Below are 20,218 nucleotides of genomic sequence, written 5' to 3' on the forward strand. Positions count from 1 at the left end.
GACGCGGTTTCGCGCGCTTTTTTGTGTGGAGAGTCATCCACCGTTGTCAAGTCCACCGAATTTCAGCACTCAAACCAACGGTGGTAAGGCCGATTTCGACGCGAGAAGCGACCGCTGTAGAGTCATTGTCTATGGTTGCGTCAGGTTACCACTTACCAGTTCAAGGCTACAACTCATACCGGTTGAAAGCGAGACGGTTTGTTGTCAAGTGGCACCGGAGGTGGTGAGAATTCATGATCATGCGTAGGCTTAAGTGGCTGTGGATTACGTAACGCTTAAGAGGGATGGAGGGGGTCTCATCCTGCGTGACGGGGTGTCCCGCTCTGCATGACGCCTCTCAAACATCACGCTTAAGAAGAATCAAGCAGAGAAAATGTCTATGGAGCCCTGCACTAATTAGTCAAGGTTCCGAAAAATATTTACGGTCAAGGGGATAATTGCTTTCGCTAATAAAATGAGGTAATGTGATGATGACTGGTCAATTTTTCTACTCAGATCGATGATTTTGTTGAATCGAATCTTTGTTCAGGAAATAGATATCTAATTAAACATATTGTACTGATTAAGGTAACTGACGAGTTAGGTAAGTCATTCAAATTGCTCGAAAAACTGTCTCCGCAGGAATGTAACACTTCCTTTTTAGGGGGCCTCAAAAACATGTTTGAACCGTTCCGTTCGGTACCGTTATCAACCTTCGAAACGCGCGGTTTAAACCCCATTCGAATCATTCGAAAGTGGTAAGTGCTCGAAGCTTGCAATTTTTTTCCTATTTTTTTTTTTTTATATGAGTGCAACCGAGAGAGGAGTTGCCTTGAGAGTGCCAGAAATTAGGGTGGCCGAAAAAAGGAAGTGTTCTATTTCCGCAGAGACAATTTTTCGAGCATTTTTACCGATGAAATACCAGCACAAAAATGACCATACCGTCACCCTCCGGCCAAATTATCACAAGCGCCATGCGACGTCTAACAATTCCTGCCGCAATTTTATTTTTTTACAGAGAAATTGTTCAACGAAGTTGTTCGCAAATTCATTAAATTTTCTTTCCGCTGCCGATAAAATTCGGTGCAATTTTCAAACAGATTCAACCAATAATTTCTCTGTAAAAAAATAAAATGGCGGAAATTGTTAAACGTCGCATGGCGCTTGTGATCCTTTGGCCGGGAGGTGACGATACTCTGTCTATGTAGGTACTCTTTATATCCCTAGAGACCCTTTATACTGAGAAAAGACAATGTGAATCCATTTCTGATTGGTTTCCGTTTTTTCACAGTAAACGGGAATAAAGATTACATTTTCACCGATTGCGAAGATTATAAACTGAAATGGACCGGGGCATTGGGGGTACGGCAAGGAACAAATAGAATGAGGGAGGAAACGGAGACAGGAATTCAGGAATGGGTTTATCAAAGACTACAAAAAACGTCCGATTTGTGTAATCTTTGTTCTTGTTTGTGACATCCAGAAGCCGCTTTGTCTCAACTCTCTCTATAAAGGGACTCTAAGTATAAAGGGACTCTATTTTACCCCAGCATCTTGGCAACGGTGCTGCGATCTAGGAGAACTTGAATGAGCGAATGCAGCGAGCAGTCTTTCCGGTTTGGCTCTAATTATTACTCCATGACGAAGACAGAGACAGAAACGACGGTGACTGTGAGTTGGTGTCGGTGACGTTGCTAGTGATGCGAGCAGCTGACTAGAACCGCTCACCGCTCCGCGTAGCGTGCTTTCGGCTTCAGCTTTGACGGCTACGACGGCCACAATGGACTTTCAATGAAAGCGCCACCGCATCTTCGCCCGTCACCCGTCACCTCACTGTCCGCACGCCGCTTCCCACGTTCCGCGCAATGGACACTCGAGTTGACGAATTTTGCAACGACCTCCACTTCCCCGGCATCATCGGAGCTCAGTGCTGCCATTTTCCGGAATTAGCTCCGAAATTCGGAACTTTTCAAATAATCGGAACTTTTCCCGGAATTTTCAGCTTTTTTCGGAATTTTCTCGAAATTTGCAGTTTTTCACCAGTTTGACCATTTTTTTGATCAATCATAGGGACTTTTTGATCAAATTTGATGATCTTCGGAAGTAAATCCGGGCGTATTTCGGAAGTTTCTCCCGGAATTTCTCTCGAAACTTTGGCAAATCGGAATTATTTCGGAATCTTTTGATAAAATAAAATGGCAGCACTGTCGGAGCTGCTGGTAGTGCTCAAGTACATGAAGAACTTCCTTCCCCCGAAAGTGTGCTTGGTCATCACAAAAAAGAAGGCGAAAAACTAACTTGAACCATAATTTGAACATTTACGGACAATTGGCTTATGCAGGGATAACAAGGAAAAAACTTCAAAAATGCGGCCCGAACCGTACGTAACATGATGGTCCAGTGGCGTGGCGTGTTTTGCGATGTATCGAATGATCTGCCTTTTAAACCTATGGAAAAGGATCGATAAACGGGGTGTCCGCAACGAACACCTTAAAAATCGATTCTTTACCATAGCTTCAAATGGAGAAATATCGATAATCGATCGTTCACCCCACGCCACCGGGATGGTGGGATAGGACTGGATCCACAATATTCTGCGGGGAAATCAAGGCAAAAGAATTTCATTTGATTCAAAAATTTGGACTCCAATGCAATGAATTTTAGTGCAAGACTGAGGGGAGAACTCATCTTTGTCTGATATTGATTGATGAATGTAAAAGAAGAATGCACCTATTTTGGATCCATCTTTTCTCCATAATTTGATAAAATTTCGGTGGAAGCAAAGCTTTTGTCATTTATTTTTTCAAATAAATGTGGGTTTTTTTGAAATCTCTCAGTGAAAATAATTTAGGTCGTGATTAGACCCTACAATTGGGGATTATTCAGAGACTGATTAGGGTTTACCCGTGTCTTGAGTCTTAATTGTCTCTATCTTGAGCATTCGTCTATCACAATATAACATTAAAAGCAATTTCCTCAACTTTCCCTAAGTTCCGAATTACATTGAGCCATACAACCCTTACATAATTTCAAGCCTTTGACTCTCTTATAAACAATATACAAATGAACATTTTTCTTGAAAACTGACTTTCTGCCCTTTTCTTGTTCCAGGTGAGCCAATATCTTTATTGTTGGATGCTTATCACCAACATTAATGTATTAATGAGCTGTACATACGTAAGTACTGTTACACCGTTAATGCATTACTGATGTTCCATTTTTTTAGAGCTGGTAGAAAAGAAGAAAACATTTTTACTTACTTGTGAAGGAAATTTTCTGACCAAATTTTCAATAAACCTAACGCAAATCTGTGAGTAGAGGCTAGGTACTGTAAACATTTTGATGATCTTCCCCATTAAAGCGTTTCCTAGTATTAAAAAAGGCCTGCGATAATGTGCGCTGACAAAACCACTGTGCGGACCATTGAACGCCTCAATCGAGCTCAGTTCCGACATGCTAAGGAATAACACCGTATAAGCCTTTATACGTTGCCAAATGTCCTCCACAAGTATAAAAATCTTCAAGAAAACCCATATGTATCTTTGCCCAATTTTTTAGAGACTTTAATTCGCAATTTACTCTACAGTATCTAAAAATGTCAAGGAAAAATACCCATAAATATCCGCGATAATAAATGCTTTCTAAGGGGAAATTTGGCAACATCCACTAGTTCGTGCGGCGTTTTACCTTTGCACAACAGGGTGTATTTATGATAAAAGGAACTATGTGCCTAGGGTTTGCGCGAGACATAGTTCCTTTTGACATAAATACGTCCAACAGAGTTGCCCCGGGTTTGTGGCTTTGCGGTTTCCTAATTGTTAAACCGAATGCACCCACAACCGCAACCGCAGAACCGAGCTTCCGGCAGTACCTTTACTCGACGAGTACCCAATAACGATCTGTAAATAAATACCAGCGTTCAGCAATGAGCTGTGACAAGCTTTTAGCACGATGCCAATAAAATGATAAAACGAATTGTTTTCTCCTTCTTCTCTCTCTACGTTTGACACATCGGATCCGCAAAATGTGATTCAGTCTAGAGTCCCTTTATACCCAGAGTTAAGACAACTCACTTTTGGCTGGGCCAGGGTTGGGCTGAGAGTGGCCTAAAAAAAATCCAATTCTGATTGGTTCTCGCTCATGGAGGCCGAAACGAGTGCACCAAGATGGCGGTACCTCGAATGGAACAAGAATAATGAAAATATTACCTAATGTGGTTTATCAAGAGTAAATTGTTATTTCCATAGGTTCAAAATGAAAATAGATTAAGAAATTATTCACAAACCAACCTCATTTTCTTTTTAATTGATCACTTTGTTGATGTTGTTGTTTTTGTGTGACAGACATCGCAGGATTCCTGATCCTTATCCCTCAATATCGTTCGTTTGGGTGCGTTCGTTTCGGCTTCCATGGCCAGCCAAGGCCGGCTGCCAGTCAGCTGATAATCGAGTTGTCTTAACTCTGGGTATAAAGGGACTCTAATTCAGTCGGGCGACAATTAACTGTTCACCGAAAAAAAAATTGAAGTTGATTTAACATTCTGAATGTAAAGAAAGTGTGCGAGAACTTGTAAATTGTAAAATGCTGAATTACCCGCTGTAGCAGTTACTTTAGCAATGCCAGGATGTAAAACTTACTGCTATATGGCGGGTAATTCAGCATTTTATAAGTACTCGCAAACTTTCTCTGAATCCAGAATGTCAAATCAACTTCAGTTTTTTTTCCGGTATTTTTTTTTGGTATGATAAACTCAGCTGAAGCGTTTTCTGCACGCATGGACTCTTTGAAGATGCTAGTTTCCCAAATTAATTTGAGAGTGAAGCGTTATTATCATATTATTCGCGTACGATTAATACCGAAAATTTGACCAGAAAAAATAGAGTGGCACCATAATTGTCAGATTAGACATAGTATAACGCGAGACAAAGTTTTTAGATCTCTCAGTGATGTAAATTCCCAAAATGATAATTATTGTTGCACGGGAATCATTCTTCGGCCTACCTCGATAATTGAAGGCGAAAAATAGAAGTGCGTATTTTTCAACCCCCTTCGTCCCATTTTGCTTCTCTTAAATTTTTAGTGAGATTTACTGATTTCAAACTTAAACGATGATTAATGCAGAACTCAAGTCGAATGACTTTTCAATATCTCTTTATTTAACATTTTACATATACTATTACATTAACTGGTACAGGCGCACGTACAATTTTCGAAGCAAAGCAAAAATCAGCGGAAATGGTAAACTTTCCAATCGATTTTCTTGAAACTTCTTTTTATGAACTATGTGTACGTAATTTTAAACCATCATTATTTCGGTTTGGCTTAAAATTTTGCGGAATTTTAAGTCCCAAAATCTTCATTAAACACTCCTCTATGTTCTGTTATCAATAGGTCCATTTCAATTTTTAGTTGACGAAGGTCATCTTTCCCTAAAGTGGTCACGTATATTTTTGACCTTTCCTCCATTCACTGTCTTTCATACAAGAATGCGAATACATCACAAAATCGAGTGAAATAAAAGAATGAAAAATACGTCAATGTTTCGAGGCTTCTGTTCCCCTTTTTCTTTGCGCGCGAAGTAAACCAACGGTGAATTGAGTGATGGTTCGAGTAAATCTATCATCATTAGCTGTCTCGCTGGCCCTTTGTTTCAGTGCCATTGAATTTGGCCGCTCAAGAGCAGCGCCTTCTTTGTGAGTAATTAGGTCAAGCTCCTTTATTCACTTATTCGGTCCTAAGTTCGGTAGGCAATGGAAGTTGTGCCGTTCGCGCTGTGCACACTTGGCCTCAATTTTGGACATAATATCGGCGCATTTGGCTTTCATGTAAATTCGTCTGCAAGTGCCTTTTGTGCGAGCATCGACGTCTCAATGGCGAGTGACCTTGGTCCTCCTTGAGTGTTTACTCACTGAAATGGACCTCGAACAGTAAGGCTCTCTTCACAGTTGACGAAGCTTGACCTGTGACAAATGTGACAGGAAGGGATAAAGCGCTCTCAATTCCTATCAAGCTCACTACTAGCGAGTCTTTTGCAGGCTGATTGTTGAAATTGATAGACAAAGCCATAGACAATGAAGACAAAAAGGAATGTAGAGGGATCCTATCGGTGGAAGTAATTGGTTGCAATAGATAAAGAGGGTAGATGATAGACTAACTAACGGCAACCCACGAGAGGCCCTATAGTTAGTCCATCATTTTCTCCCTTAGTCCGTAGGAAGCAACCATTTCAACCAATAGGATCGCTCCATACTCTCTAAGTCTTCTTTGTCTATAACTTTGTCTATCAATTTCAACAATCAGCCCGCTGGTCTCCTCATGGCCTCTATGCGCTAAGTCATATATAAGCTCAACCCCCCACAGAGTAATGATGGCTGCGTAAGAGTATGCTGCGCTACCGAGGATCGACTATGTTTTAAGTCCGAGAGCAAATGGCGCGGTTAATGTGGGTACGCAAATGGTGACTGCTGCGTATCATTGCTTTTACACTTGTCTAGGGAGAAATCTTAAGGAATTGTAAATGATTCGTTGCAATGCATCAAGCTCAAAAAAGTTCTTTAATTTTGAAATTCCATATCGTTGATGCCCTATCATTGCTATCAAGAGTTTGCATATCGAAGTTAGTTAGTCCATCATTTTCTCCCTTAGTCTATCGGAACCACCCACTTCAATCAATAGGATCGCTCCATACTCCCTATGTCTTCTTTTTCTATCGCTTTGTCTATCAATTTGAATAGTCGACCCGCCGGGCGTTATTAGTGATTAACCAATCAGAGAGCGATTACGCACGGGCGAAACATCCGGGGCGCAGTCCGGGAATCATCGAGTTGGAGTGTAGCCGCGAAAACAAGTCGGGGGGGATTTTTCCCGGAGCGCCTTGAGCGTATGCAAACGGCTCGACACGGCGGGTGTAATTGAAATTGATAATCGCCGGGCTCAGATTGGCGGGGCCCCGGTGCAGGAGCCCCGGGAAAGGGGGATCAATTTATATCCATTTATGTCTGTTCTTATTTTCAAATGAATGGGGCCCTGTCTATGCTCCGCGCGAACACATGTATTAAATTCTGACAGCGCTTATTATCCGGTGTCGGCGCGCCCGACAATCTACACCCCCCGATCCCCCGCGCCCCGCTTTTCCACCCCCTGCCGACGTTACACATTCCGCAGCTAATCAAACGGGGGCGGTTGAGGAAGGGGTAGGGAATGAGGCGCTCATTGACAAATTGTCGAATAACACTCGAAGTGTCGGGGTGGCGCGGTGCTTCGACCATTTTATAATTTAATCGAGTAACCACTTTTCGAGTATCGAATATCCGCGGACCGGATCTACCGCGGATAATGGAATTCGCGGATAAGCCGAATCTGAGCTATCTGGCCAGGAAATGGTCGAATAGCTTAGATTCGACCAAATACTTAGCTCGTATTCGGCTAAATAGCTCGGATTCTGCGAAAGAGCTCAGATTCGGCCAAATAGCTCAGATTCGGTCAAAGAGCTCAGATTCGGCCATATAGCTCAAATTCGGCCAAATAGCTCGGATTCCGCGAAACAGCTCAGATTCGGCCAAGTAGCTCAGATCAAGTCAGTATTTTAAAAGAATTCATTAAAATACTTGTCAAATAATTGACAGAAATGTATTTATCCGTTCAAAATTAATACATTTTACCTCAAAAAGGGTATTTTGGCGAGCCTCATCTCTTGAAGGAATCTTTTATAGAAGTTTGCGTCATGAAATTGCAGAGTTTTTGGGCCAAAGCCATCTGAAAAAACGCGAATAATCCAATCGTGGATGATCGGAGCGCAAATAATCAAGACTGTACCGTAATCGATTGCGTCTATAGTATTAATTTAAGCCAGCTCATGTATGAACGTACCTGTATTTCCCCCGTTTTACCCCTCTTAATTTTGTTTTTATCAGATTAATTCGAATCTATCTCTTAACTTATTTAGGATGATGGACAGATGAATCTATAAATACAAAATCAACCTAAAATGAGACTAGGGCCGCAAAAAAAACATAAAATAACCGGGACGTTTATCCACGTTTAATCGACGTTTAAGACTCACAATGTTAGTAGTTAGTTTCTTTTTAATTTCCCTTTTTTCCGTTTTAAAATGCAGTTGTGATACTGCAAAACGTCCCGGGTTTTTAATTTATGTTTTGATTTTGCAGCCTTCGTCCCTTTTTAAGTTGATTTTGTATCATCATTCCGGACCGATTAAGTTGAATATTTAAACCATTGATCAACTAATCGAGTTGTTTTTTGACGAGTCGACCAGAGTGGCGCTAAAGCCGGATGAGCGATTTGACAACCGTTTGAGCGTCTGGGACGAGGGTATGGTCGTGACAGCACTGTGACGGGCCATCGACAAGCGTATCATATCTCGCCTCTCTCTGGAATCGATATTTTAAGTAGGAGAGAGGAGAGGAGATTAAAAGGAATAAATTAAATTCCCGTCGCAGCTTGTGAAAATCCGAAATTCTTCCGTGGAACGAAGGGAATTAAATTTTTTCCGGTGAAAATGAGGTACAGCCTACTTTGAGTAAAAGTAATCTTAAAGAACTAAAACGTTTTAAGTAAAAGGTTGAATCTCGACTTACAGTCCAACAATCCCAGAGGAATAAGCTGATTTTATTTCATTCTAAAGCTTAATGTTATTTGTTATTAATCACCTTCAGGCTTGTTTTCCTAGAAATCACAAAATTAAAAGTTGGGCTTCGAGCAAATTTTATTGTCATTCAAAGTGTCAAAACGCTTGTTGCCAAGTTTTATGAAAAATCGTGGATCTCTCGGAAAGTTCGTAATAAATGTAAGCTTTTATCATTTCCTGCAGAGCAACCGATACAAAATTGGAGTGTTTCATTTATTCGTCTTTTTATTTTTTACTAGGATTCTCATTTTATTTTTCAAATTCCACAAAAAAGGTTCAACCTTGTCAAATATTTGTCAATAAATGTTTCATGAATTTCTAGGTATCATTTAGGGCGGATTGTCGGGATTTTTGTTTTTCGTTTTTTTTTTTTTTACCAATTTTTCTGCCGTCATGTTTTAAAGTTTTGCAATCGATGTAAAATCTTACAACCTTCGCTCTAAGAAAAGATCTTTGGTGAGTTGAACCGAGGTTCGACAAGTGTTCGGTCATAGAAACCGAATTTTGATCAGTTGAACCAAACTTCGCTTTCTGTGACGGGAAACTTGAAGTTTCAACATTCGACCACTTGAATCTAAAAAACGTCGGTGTTCGATATTAACCAAACTTTTCCGCCGTGCAGAGTCATATATTTATCTCTGGATTTTAATCGTAAATGGCGTAAAACCGTATTTTCATCGTACCAGAATATTTTTTTCCATGCGTCAGTAATGAAATTTCACCTGCGGCAGTGAATGAGCACGTTTCACAAACGAATACTTCGAACACGGCATTTCTTGATTTTCTCGGTCGATAAATATTTTGTTCGCATGCGTTAATGATAGAAGCACTTGATCAGTGACCGGAGAAAAACCTACCAAACTTTCTTTGACGCGGCTGAGCAAAATAATATATTCTCCTTTTCGCAAAATGTTAAAAACGCCGGCAGGTGCACTTAATTGCTTACTTGACGAAGTATTTTTAGTCATAATGAGACCTTCAAGCTCAAGCTCATCATTGCTAATTACTTATTCAATTTTGAGCGAGTTTTGAGCCGTAAGAATGTAGATATGTATCTAGTTTGACGGGCATTCTTAGTCAAAAATATCATTCAAGTCTTTGCGGTGCGAATAATGTGACAGGTTAAATGAATTTCTCGCAATTGTCTGCAAATCGCCGGGAAACGCTTGAAACTTTTCGGTTCCTAAATTTAAAGTTCAAAAATGACACAAAAGAAATTGAGGACCTATTGACTCCTTGAGCATGTGAAAAAATCCCGAAGAAAAATCTTTTGTATAACCTGAATTACAGCTGAAAGTATCCAACCGCGAAAATTAACCGTTCTATTTGACTAATCGAATGATGCAATATTGTGCGATCGGATACTATCGACTTTATTTTGAGGCCATTTTTGCCTCAACGTGAGAGCTTTTTTCGAGCTTGGGAGATGATTTCAGAGAAAACCAGTGGCACCATCGTGTTTCTCGCGAACTTTTCCATAGGATCGATGGTCAAATCGCAAATTCTTCACACATGCAACATCTCCATTGTAACAAAAAATTTCCAAATCCCGGAACTTTTAACGGGCATGGAATGGGAGCAATGATCCATTTCCCGGAACTTGTACCGAATTCCGGAACTTTTGATGTTTTCCTGAATTTTCCCCGGAATTTACTGGATCTTTTGTTTTTCCGGAACTTTCTCGGAACTTTAGAATCGTGTTTCTCGCGAACTTTTCCGTAAGAATCGATGGTCAAATCGCAAATTCCTCACACATGCAACATCTCCATTTTAACAAAAAATTTCCAAATCCCGGAACTTTTAACGGGCATGGAATGGGAGCAATGATCCATTTCCCGGAACTTGTACCGAATTCCGGAACTTTTTTTTTTTTTTTTTGAGAGCTTGCGCACTCTAGGTATAGTTCATTGGCCTTAGTCGTGTAGACAAACAGCCACCGCTAAATGATGGGAAGTTTAACATGAGATTTGATTACTGATTATGTGGGATTCTAGTTCCTGGTATAGTTCGATTTCAGTTCTTGCTAAGATGGTTTTGGAGTCAATTATCACTCGAGGGTCCGGTATTCTCATGAGATTGTAGATATTTATAGGTTGTTTGATTTTTGTGCAGTGAAGGAGGATGTGGTCGATAGTTCCTATCTGGCCACGAGTGCATTTATCATTATCTTTCAGTCTGATACGATTGAGATGTTCTGGGAATAACCCATGGCCGATTCTCATTCTAGATATTATGTTAGTAGCTTTCTTGATATTTTCCTGAATTTTCCCCGGAATTTATCGGATCTTTTGTTTTTCCGGAACTTTAGAATCGTGTTTCTCGCGAACATTTCCATAAGAATCGATGGTCAATGGCAAATTCCTCACACATGCAACATCTCCATTTTGGCAACACACGAAGCCGCTTATCAGATTCTGAATTTCCACTCCTTGTTTGCTCACGTGATACCTCCGATCGATCCTCTCGGCGGGTACCGGATCCTCAAGGTGATCGGAACCCCATCCGGACCCTCGGTCGTGAGTTCGTGACATCGGGAGCCGCTGCGGGGCGCACGGGACAAAATCGCGAGAACCGCCGGTTGCGGTTGCGACACCTCTCGAGCGCGGCGGAGCGGCGTGGGAAGTGGAGGAACTAGGAGCCGCTGTCGCACCGCGCAACCTCTTGTCGCGGGTGGTAAGAATCATTGGCATGACAATAGGCCGTAGGCAGTGGGCATACACAAACATGCGTTCGCGCCGTGACGAAACCCGCCTCCTCCAGGTGCAAAACTCTCAGCTAATTAGGCCGATTGAGATCTTTCGCTCGGAGCGCGCTCTGGCTCACGGCGCGGGACCCTCGTTTTGTTCCGTCCTAATCAATCCTTAATACCGGAGATTCAATAAGTAAATGAATGGGTCGTTGAATTGGAGGGAAGGACTTCCGCGTGATATTTAATAAGAAGCGTCTACGCCGGAAGTCAACAAATATTGAGACGTCAGATTCATTTATTCTACATGACTAATTGGATTGCATTTTGCAAAAAGGAACCACTAGCATTGCAATGATGCTAAGATTGTGCAACTTCATCTTTTGCAATAAAATTGCGGAAATCGTGAAAAACTATGAAATTTAGATGGTAATTTTTGTCTTAAATTTACAGTTTTTAGCGAGTAAAATAGAAACTATTAATGGATAATCGGGTTTTTCCTCCAAGACAAAAGAAGTTGCACAATCTTAGCAACATTGTAATGCTAGTGGTTCCTTTTTGCAAAATGCAATCCAATTGAGGGACTTGAAGTACAAGGCGCATAAGTGCAGGTATTGCTATTCCAAGAAATACGTATTTACATGAAGTTTAAACGCAGTTTTTGATGCTTTAAAATTTGGATTTTAGCTGTGAATTTTTCACAGAGCTTACTTTCAAGCTAGTTTCAGCTGGGCTCATAAATATCTCGATTTTTTAAAAACTGCACTTCTGCGCCTTGACCTAAAAGCTCTTCAATTTCACTTTGAATTTTTAGCAAAAGCGTCTCTTTTACGCCTCAAGGCGCATTTTGAGGGCCATGTAGGCGAATGAAAATTTGCACTAGTACACATTTTTTAGTGTTCATTCCAGGGCCGGATTTACCTACTTGCCGCCAATGGGCCGCCTGTATTTTGCCGCCTCCTTCTCATTTCTTTTGAAATATCAATAGCGGGGGAGGGGTGCATGAGACGTGTTTACTCGTGTTGGACACATTTTTTAGGAAAGCTCTGTTAACACTACTAGCAAAAATTCACGGAACTTTGCGCGAAAGTTAAGTTCCGTAAACCTATCTCTGTGTGGACAAGGCCTTCCATTCAGAGCGAGCAAATTATGAAAGAACAAACATAAATGGAGTTTAATGATTTTAACTTCCGCCGTCGCGCCGCGCAGCCTGCACCGTGATTGGCGCAATGCGTGAAGTATTCCGACAGTCTTGTAGGCGCTATGCGTTCCACGCCGACCGCTGCTGAACGCAGTGTGTTTGACGCAATGCATGAAGTATTCACGCAGTCTTGTAGGTGATAAGCGTTTCACGTTTGATGCAATGCGTGAAGTATTCGTGCAGTCTTGTAGGCGCTAATATGTATTACATGCCGACCTCCGCGCCGAGGACTTCTCCTTTTCATCTCAAGTCCTCGTCATCATTTCTCTCTAAGTCGCGCCGTTCCAGGGCAAATTGCGTGTTTGGTTCCTCTCTTAACTCGACTAATTAAAGGTGCTGTCTCTTGTATCACTGGAAGACGACAAAATTAGAAATTACTATACTCTCAGGAAATGAGAGATTTTGTCGCCTTTTCTCGTTTGTAATTTTTTTTCAAAATCTGATTTTTTTAACAAAAAGTGCAAAATTTGCCGCCCCATTGATTTGCCGCCATGGGCCGCGGCCCATGTGGCCACCCCCTTAATCCGGCCCTGGTTCATTCACGTGAAATCATCAGATTTGGGCTAAAAACTGTGCAAATGCATGGTCACATGGGGATTTCGTGCAATATTCCTATTGACAGTCTTCGCTCTTACACCAGTCCTCATGAGCACTGAGCGGATACTGATCAAGACTAACATAAGTCTTCCTCGCGCTATAGTCCCCGTGGGGTAAGTGGCACTTACAAATTTCGCCCCAGTATGATTGAAGTAGTTGTGGCCGAACTTTTGATACCTGGGAAACTAATATTTTTGGGACAGAGGGAAACGCACTGAAAACAGAACGTCATTTATATTCGAACTTTGAGACGAACTTCGAACTTTGTATTTGAGACTATGAGCGGTTTCAAACGACTCCAGCTGAGCGTACTTCTGACGTTAGCTTCAACCGATACACTAACCCACACAACTGGACGAATTTTTGCCGAACGGAACCAGAGACAGGAGGGAAAGAAGGGGTGTGCTCTGTGCTCGTTAGTCGGGGACCGTAAGGATGAATGGGAATTATAGAGCGCTAGTGACGTCAGCTGCGACGATGTCGCCACTGCCTGCGGTTCCGCGCGGGAGTCAGTAACTCATGAGCCCTGTCCACAACGCTCTTGTCACATGCCCATGGCTCATGAGTGCCGAATTCAGTTGGCACATCGTTCCGTTTGATAAAATGTAAAATCCCGCTTTTCCGTTTCTCTGAAGGGAATCACGCCCACCTTAACATTGCTTCTTATGCAGCTTTCTAGAGCACACCCCATCTTTCCCACTTAATGGAGATGTTGCATGTGTGAGGAATTTGCGATTTGACTATCGTTTCTTTTGTAAAAGTTCGCGAGAAACACGATGGTGCGCCTGGTGTTCTCTGAAATTAACTTCCAAGCTCAAAAAAAACTCTCAAGTTGAGGCCAAAATGGAGGGGATATCCCACGCCATCCTGCGAGTCCAGCTCTACGTCAAGAAAAACTCTCCATGCAAAGATAGGGAGCAAATACATTGACAGGGTTGCCGTGATTTTAGTTTAAGAGTCCCCAAATAAGGTGGCAGCCCTGTTAATGTATTTGCTCCCTATCTTTGCATGGAGAGTCTGTCTTGATGTAGAGGTGGACTCTCAGGATAGCGTAAGATATACCCTCCATCTTGGCCTCAACTTGAGAGCTTTTTTTGAGCTTGGGAGTTGATTTCAGAGAAAACCAGTAGCACCATCGTGTTTCTCGCGAAATTTTACATAAGTATCAACACTCAAATCGCGAATTCCTCACACATGCAACATCTCCATTCCGTTTGGTAAAAATACGTTCAACTTGTGTGCAACATCTTCTAAATGTGCAAGAACGGCGCATTCAGAGTCTAAATTGCTACAACTACGTATAATTCTTGTGACCAATACAGCTATTACAAAGCTACAGATTACCAATCTACGAAAGGGTAGGATCTGAAATGGGGTCTCATAAATTTGTGACAACCTGTCTCGCATTGAATGGCACCCCGCTTGCTCTAGCTCGTTCCCCCACTTGGATCGTTGGGCCCAAAATCAACGATTCTTTTCCAGCGGCTGCGAAGTGGGAATCCATGATGAAATATCGCCTGATCTGTGCTGTGTGCCCGTTTGCTGGAATGTCTCTTTATTCTGCTGAATGCCGCCTTCAGTTGAAGGGTGAGGAAAACCGGGCGGAGAAGCAGCCAGCCGTGGTTTTGGCGGCTCAGCGCCGCGCCGAGCCGATCGAAAAACCAAGTTGACAGCGTTGTCACCTCCACGTGGTCATACTGACTTTGTCCGAGGTCGGGTTGGGCCCATTGACGATGTATCCTTCATTGTGCTTGGACGTTAGGGTGAGTGTCAGGGTTGCCATAGTAAGGGAATACCGGAAAACCCGGGAAATGTCAGGGCATTTTAAATAGTTAGGAGAAACCTGGAAATTTTAGGGAAAATGACAAAAGTGTCAGGAAAAATTGTCAATTCACGTTATTAATTTATGCACGGCTCCCAATATCATTCCGTGAGTTGAATCAAGCTTTCTTTCAGGGGGTTTTCCATGGAAGCGCTTTGGTTTTTTCCTCCCCGAATTGCTTAAAATTAAAAGGAAAGTACCAGGGTTGCAAAATTTCATGACATATATAATCTTGAAATTTCACGTGAAATATTTCATGAAATTTCAGAAATTTATGAAAGATATTGAAAACACCGGTTCCTTCTCATGGTTCGCAAAGTATAAAAATAGTGCCTTTTTTCTATTTTTGTGTGTTTGAGTTTGGGTTGCATACGGCAGCCCCTGAAAGATATGAAATATCTCACAACCTCTTGAAATTTCATGAATTATTTCACTGAAATTTCCAATATTTCATTCCTTTCTTACGTTTAATGTAGAGTACCTATATAGGTAGAGTATGGACATCTCGAAATATGTAGCTCAAAGGGCTCAAAAAGGCAGTTAACCTTTGAAAACGAAAAATGTCACTGTCAGTCTTTAGACTCTAATATCAAACGAAAATGGACTAGAAAATTCGTAAGTAAGCAGTCTTCCGCAAAAATGAGTAAGTTTATGAAAAAACTAAGTCAAGTACGTGCTTAACCAACGACAGTTCCCAACAATTGTGATTATAAATCACTCTGGACAATTTGAATCCATACAATTCCTACTTAGCATTCCTGGCCATTGGAGAATACGCGTGAGAGTGTGTGGGTAATATCCCCCAAGAACAAAGGGAAGCCGCCGGGCTACGTTTGGCGGGTTGCATCTATTCACTCCTTTCCTGTCCTAATTCCATGTAGTGACATACATTTAATAATTTTTTCCTTCATTTAAAATGTGATTCTGTCGAAAAAATTTGTTTCTTTCGATAAAACTTGCCATAATATTCAACTGAAAATTCCACGCCCGGAATAAATTCACTTTCTCAAGTAAAAAAAATCAACTATTTTAAGTCCTCCCTATACAATCCCGTGTGTTCTCGGGGTTTACGAACACTTAACCTCAAACCCATGACCAGGTATGGGTAGATGGTATTGATCCATATGACCCTTTTGAGCCCTAAGAGCTCCATCACCTGACCTCAAAATTTTCGACATGTCCATACTCTCCCTATACAGGTACTTTAGTTGAATGCCACCCTGAAAGTAACTGCGTTGGAAATTTGGCATCGGTGGAAAGAGCAGTGGAGCCGTTAACTGTTGACCGTTGAGCATTGATTGTTGACTGTGGAGCTGACGGGTGGATTAAAACTGCAAGGCGCAAGGCACGGTGGCGGGGCGGCCGCTGCAGCTGATTGAGTGATCAAACGATCGCGGCGATTGAGATTGAGACACGATGTCTGGCGCGTGAAATCAATTTCCATTTCAAGGTTAGTTCTTTCACCGGTAACTCCGCCGTGCAGCCCACCAGCCCGCGTGGCGCCCAATCTGGAGTGTCCCATCTTTCTCACCAATTAGACACCCTAAAATAAAATAGGGTGTCTAGCATCAGGAATTTCTCGATTTTCCCAATTTCATCAGGATTTGGGGTCAGTCAGGATTTTCCCGATTTTATCAGGATTTAAGGAAAAATTGGTCGTGAAATCAAGATTTGAAAAATCCCATCTTTCTCACCAATTAGACACCCTAAAATAATGCAGGGTGTCTAGCATCAGGATTTTCCCGATTTCATCAGAATGGGCCTGTTGCAAACTTTTGCTAGAGCAAAAATAAGAGTTGTTTCCTGTAGATAATGCCTCAAAAATTACGATGAGCGCATCGGCAAAGTCTGAAATGCAATCATAACTTCACAATCTGCGTAAGAAATTTGCGTTTTTTGAGCTTCCCGCTTCAAAAACGATACTACGGCACAGGTGATCATTTTGTTAGAAGAGTCGCTCCATCGTCGGCAATATTCCTCATGGCCGACGCTTGCGCAGTTCCTCGCGTAATTCGAGGAGAGTTCAAGGTCAATCAAGGCGGGTGAGGAAAATATGAACGTAAACACGCCGATTGTTATCTGGTCTAATCCTGTTCAGGTGTTATCTCGTCCCATCACAGGTATTTTGGCGGATTGTCGTCGGCCATGATGGGTATTGCCGACGATGGAACGACTCCTCTAACAAAATGTTCACCTGTGCCGTAGTATCGTTTTTGAAGCGGGAAGCTCAAAAAACCGCAAATTTCCTACGCAGATTGTGAAGTTATGAATGCATTTCAGACTTTGCCAATGCGCTCATCGTGATTTTTGAGGCAATATCTATAAGAAACAACTCTTATTTTTGCTCTAGCAAAAGTTTGCAACAGGCCCATTTGAGGAAAAATCGGTCGTAAAATCAGGATTTGAGGAAAAATCGGTCTTGAAATCAGGATTTGAGAAATCCCATCTTTCTCACCAATGAGACACCCTAAAATAATACAGGGTGTCTAGCATCAGGATTTTCCCGATTCTATCAGGATTTGGGGTCAATCAGGATTTAATCCCGATTTCATCAGGATTTGAGGACAAATCGGTCGTGAAATCAGGATTTGAGAAACCCCATCTTTCTCATCAATTAGACACCCTAAAATAAAACAAGGTGTCTAGCATCAGGATTTTCTCGATTCTATCAGGATTTGCGGTCAATCAGGATTTAATCCCAATTTCATCAGGATTTGAGGAAAAATCGGTCGTAAAATCAGGATTTGAAAAAATTCGACTGTCCGATCAGATTTTCTTATGCTTTCGCGTACGCTTGTGCAGAAATTTCAATTTTTCTCCGCAAAAAATCGGCTCGCAAGTGTCTGAAATGGGTGGATCCAATGGACTAGGGAGAGAATGATGGACTAACTATCGGGTCCCTGGTGCGTTGCCGTTCCTTAGTCTATCACCTACCTCCTTTGTCCATTGCAACCACCCGCCTCCACCAATGAGATCCCTCCATATTTCTTTTGTCTTCTTTGTCTATACCTTTGTCTATCAATTTCTATAATCGGCCCGCTGCTTTGGCCATCAATCCTATCAGGAAAATATGAGCTCTGACCTCCCTAAAAATATTTCCCTTAAGCATGGCAGTGCGCTTGTTGATCGTCGTTGAATGCCCCGCTGCCATCGGTGTGGCGTGCTCTGCGATTTATCGATTGATCTACCATTCAAACCTATGGAAAAGGATCGATAGTCAGGATGTTCGCAACGAACACCCGAATAATCGATTCTTTACCACTGCTTCAAATGGAGGAAAATCGATAATCGATCATTCACTCGCCAATGCTCGCCGCGCAGGAGTGAGTTCGGGATGCCAAACCGCGATCTAAATCCAAGCGACGCAAATTTGAGCCCCCCCCCCCCCCCTTTCACCGGACACAAGTCACTCACAGCCACAATCAGCACAGGGCGCCGGGAACAAACTCCCTGGCCACGGACAATCAGCTGATTGTAGCGCCAGTGGTCGTTCATGGTCAGCTCATTGTTGGCGATCTGTTTGCTCAGGCGCGAGAGCTCCTAACGCGTGAAATTACTCCCAACGCATTCCAGTGCTCTCAACAACCACCCCCCCCCCCTCTCTTTGCCTCTCCGCCTCTCCTTCGTATTTGGCCGTCAAAACGTCTACGTAAAGACGTCTTACTTGCTACGCACAGTGGCTTACTCTTCGGGAGGCATATTTGAACGGGAAGAAGTGGTGAGGAAGTGAAGCCACATTTTGTGAGGGAGGGGGGAATGACGCTGAGTCATGAGTGATCTTTTCTTGTCAAAGATCCAAAATCCAAGAAAAAATATCTTGGATATGCAAGGTCCTTCATTATGTGAATGCGCAATTTCAGCCACTTGGAAGTCGAAATAGTTTTATCACTCGTTTCATCCCATCAAACGTTTCTACTCCTGCGTTAAAGTCTCTGAAGTCAGCCAAAAAGAGATTCTTCTTCATTTTGTCGATACGCAATTTTACACACTTGGAAGTCAAAATAGTTGTATCACTCGTTTCATCCCATCAAACGTTTCTACTCCTGCGTTAAAGTCTCTGAAGTCAGCCAAAAAGAGATTCTCCTTCATTTTGTGGATACGCAATTTTACCCACTTGGAAGTCGAAATAGTTGTATCACACGTTTCGCCCCCATCCAACTTGTCTACTCCTGCGTTAAAATCTCTGGATCAGCGGAAAAGAGGTCAAGCTCTTATTCTCTGTTCGAGATATGCGAGGGAGTGTTGTTGGTTTCTTAATCGTGACCGGATCCATGAGAAGGAACCTGCTCACCTGCCGGAAGAAAATTTCCGAGACATTGAACTTTGCACCAAAATTATCTCGCGTACACCAAGGCGCCTGCAAAACTAGAAGGATACTTCAAGCACCACGTCGCGTCGTCTCTTCGGCTCTTGATTCGTGATTCACGAGAGAACCTAACTCCCTCCTGCGCGGCGAGTAGTGGCGAGGCGTGAATGATCGTTTATCGATTTTTCTCCATTCGAAGCTGTGGTAAAGAATCGATTATTAAGGTGTTCGTTGCAAACACCCTCAGAGTCCGGAACGGACGGTATGTCTATATAGGCCGGTTTTTTTTAAGCGTAGGTATAAAAACACGCTGACGCTGAGTCGGGGTATTGACCGAGGGCAAGAGTTATTGACCTCAACTTTCGATTTCGATCGACACAGCCGCGGAAGCGTTAACGAAACGACAACTTGTTACGGCACAGTCGAGCGACCCGCACCTCTTGCACGGTCAAGGTCATAAAACCGGGATCCAGCGCTACGGTTTTCTGGTCCTCCACTGACATCACGATCTTTTAATATCTCACCAGGGTGACATCACTACGAGGCCTCCTCAGAAGTCTTTTTGGCGTAAGAGAGTACAGTAGAGTCTCGATTATCCGCGAGAATTGGGACCGGAGAAACCGCGGATAATCGAAAATCGCGGATAATTGAAAATCGTGGATAATTGAAAACCGCGGATAATCGAAAATCGCGGATAATCGAAACTCGCGGATAATCCGAATCTACGCAAGACGGCCGGAAAAAATCATCGGAAAGACTTTATTTTAAAGGAATCAGTAAAGACTTTTGCCATGCATTAGAAAAGAATATAGTTTCTAACTAAGAATCAATAAACGTTACCTGTTAAACAAATTTTTATACGACCCTTTTCCATCTTCGTTTCTAACACTCAGGTAACAATGGAGGCCTGCGCGTGCCCGTACAAATGGAAATATGGTTTTTCCGAAGAGGAGAGGAATGACCCCGAATTTCTCCGTTCG

The 20,218-nt window shown here is 42.3% G+C and overlaps 1 protein-coding gene across 1 annotated transcript in view; it reads left to right on the forward strand.

Moving 5' to 3' along the window:
• LOC109044456 (basic phospholipase A2) overlaps positions 1 to 20,218 on the forward strand; it is a 50,471-nt gene that overhangs the window by 14,342 nt on the left and 15,911 nt on the right. The gene's annotated exons all lie outside the window — the stretch shown is intronic.

The sequence above is a fragment of the Bemisia tabaci genome, chromosome 8, assembly GCF_918797505.1.
Source record: "Bemisia tabaci chromosome 8, PGI_BMITA_v3".
NCBI classification, from domain to species: domain Eukaryota; kingdom Metazoa; phylum Arthropoda; class Insecta; order Hemiptera; family Aleyrodidae; genus Bemisia; species Bemisia tabaci.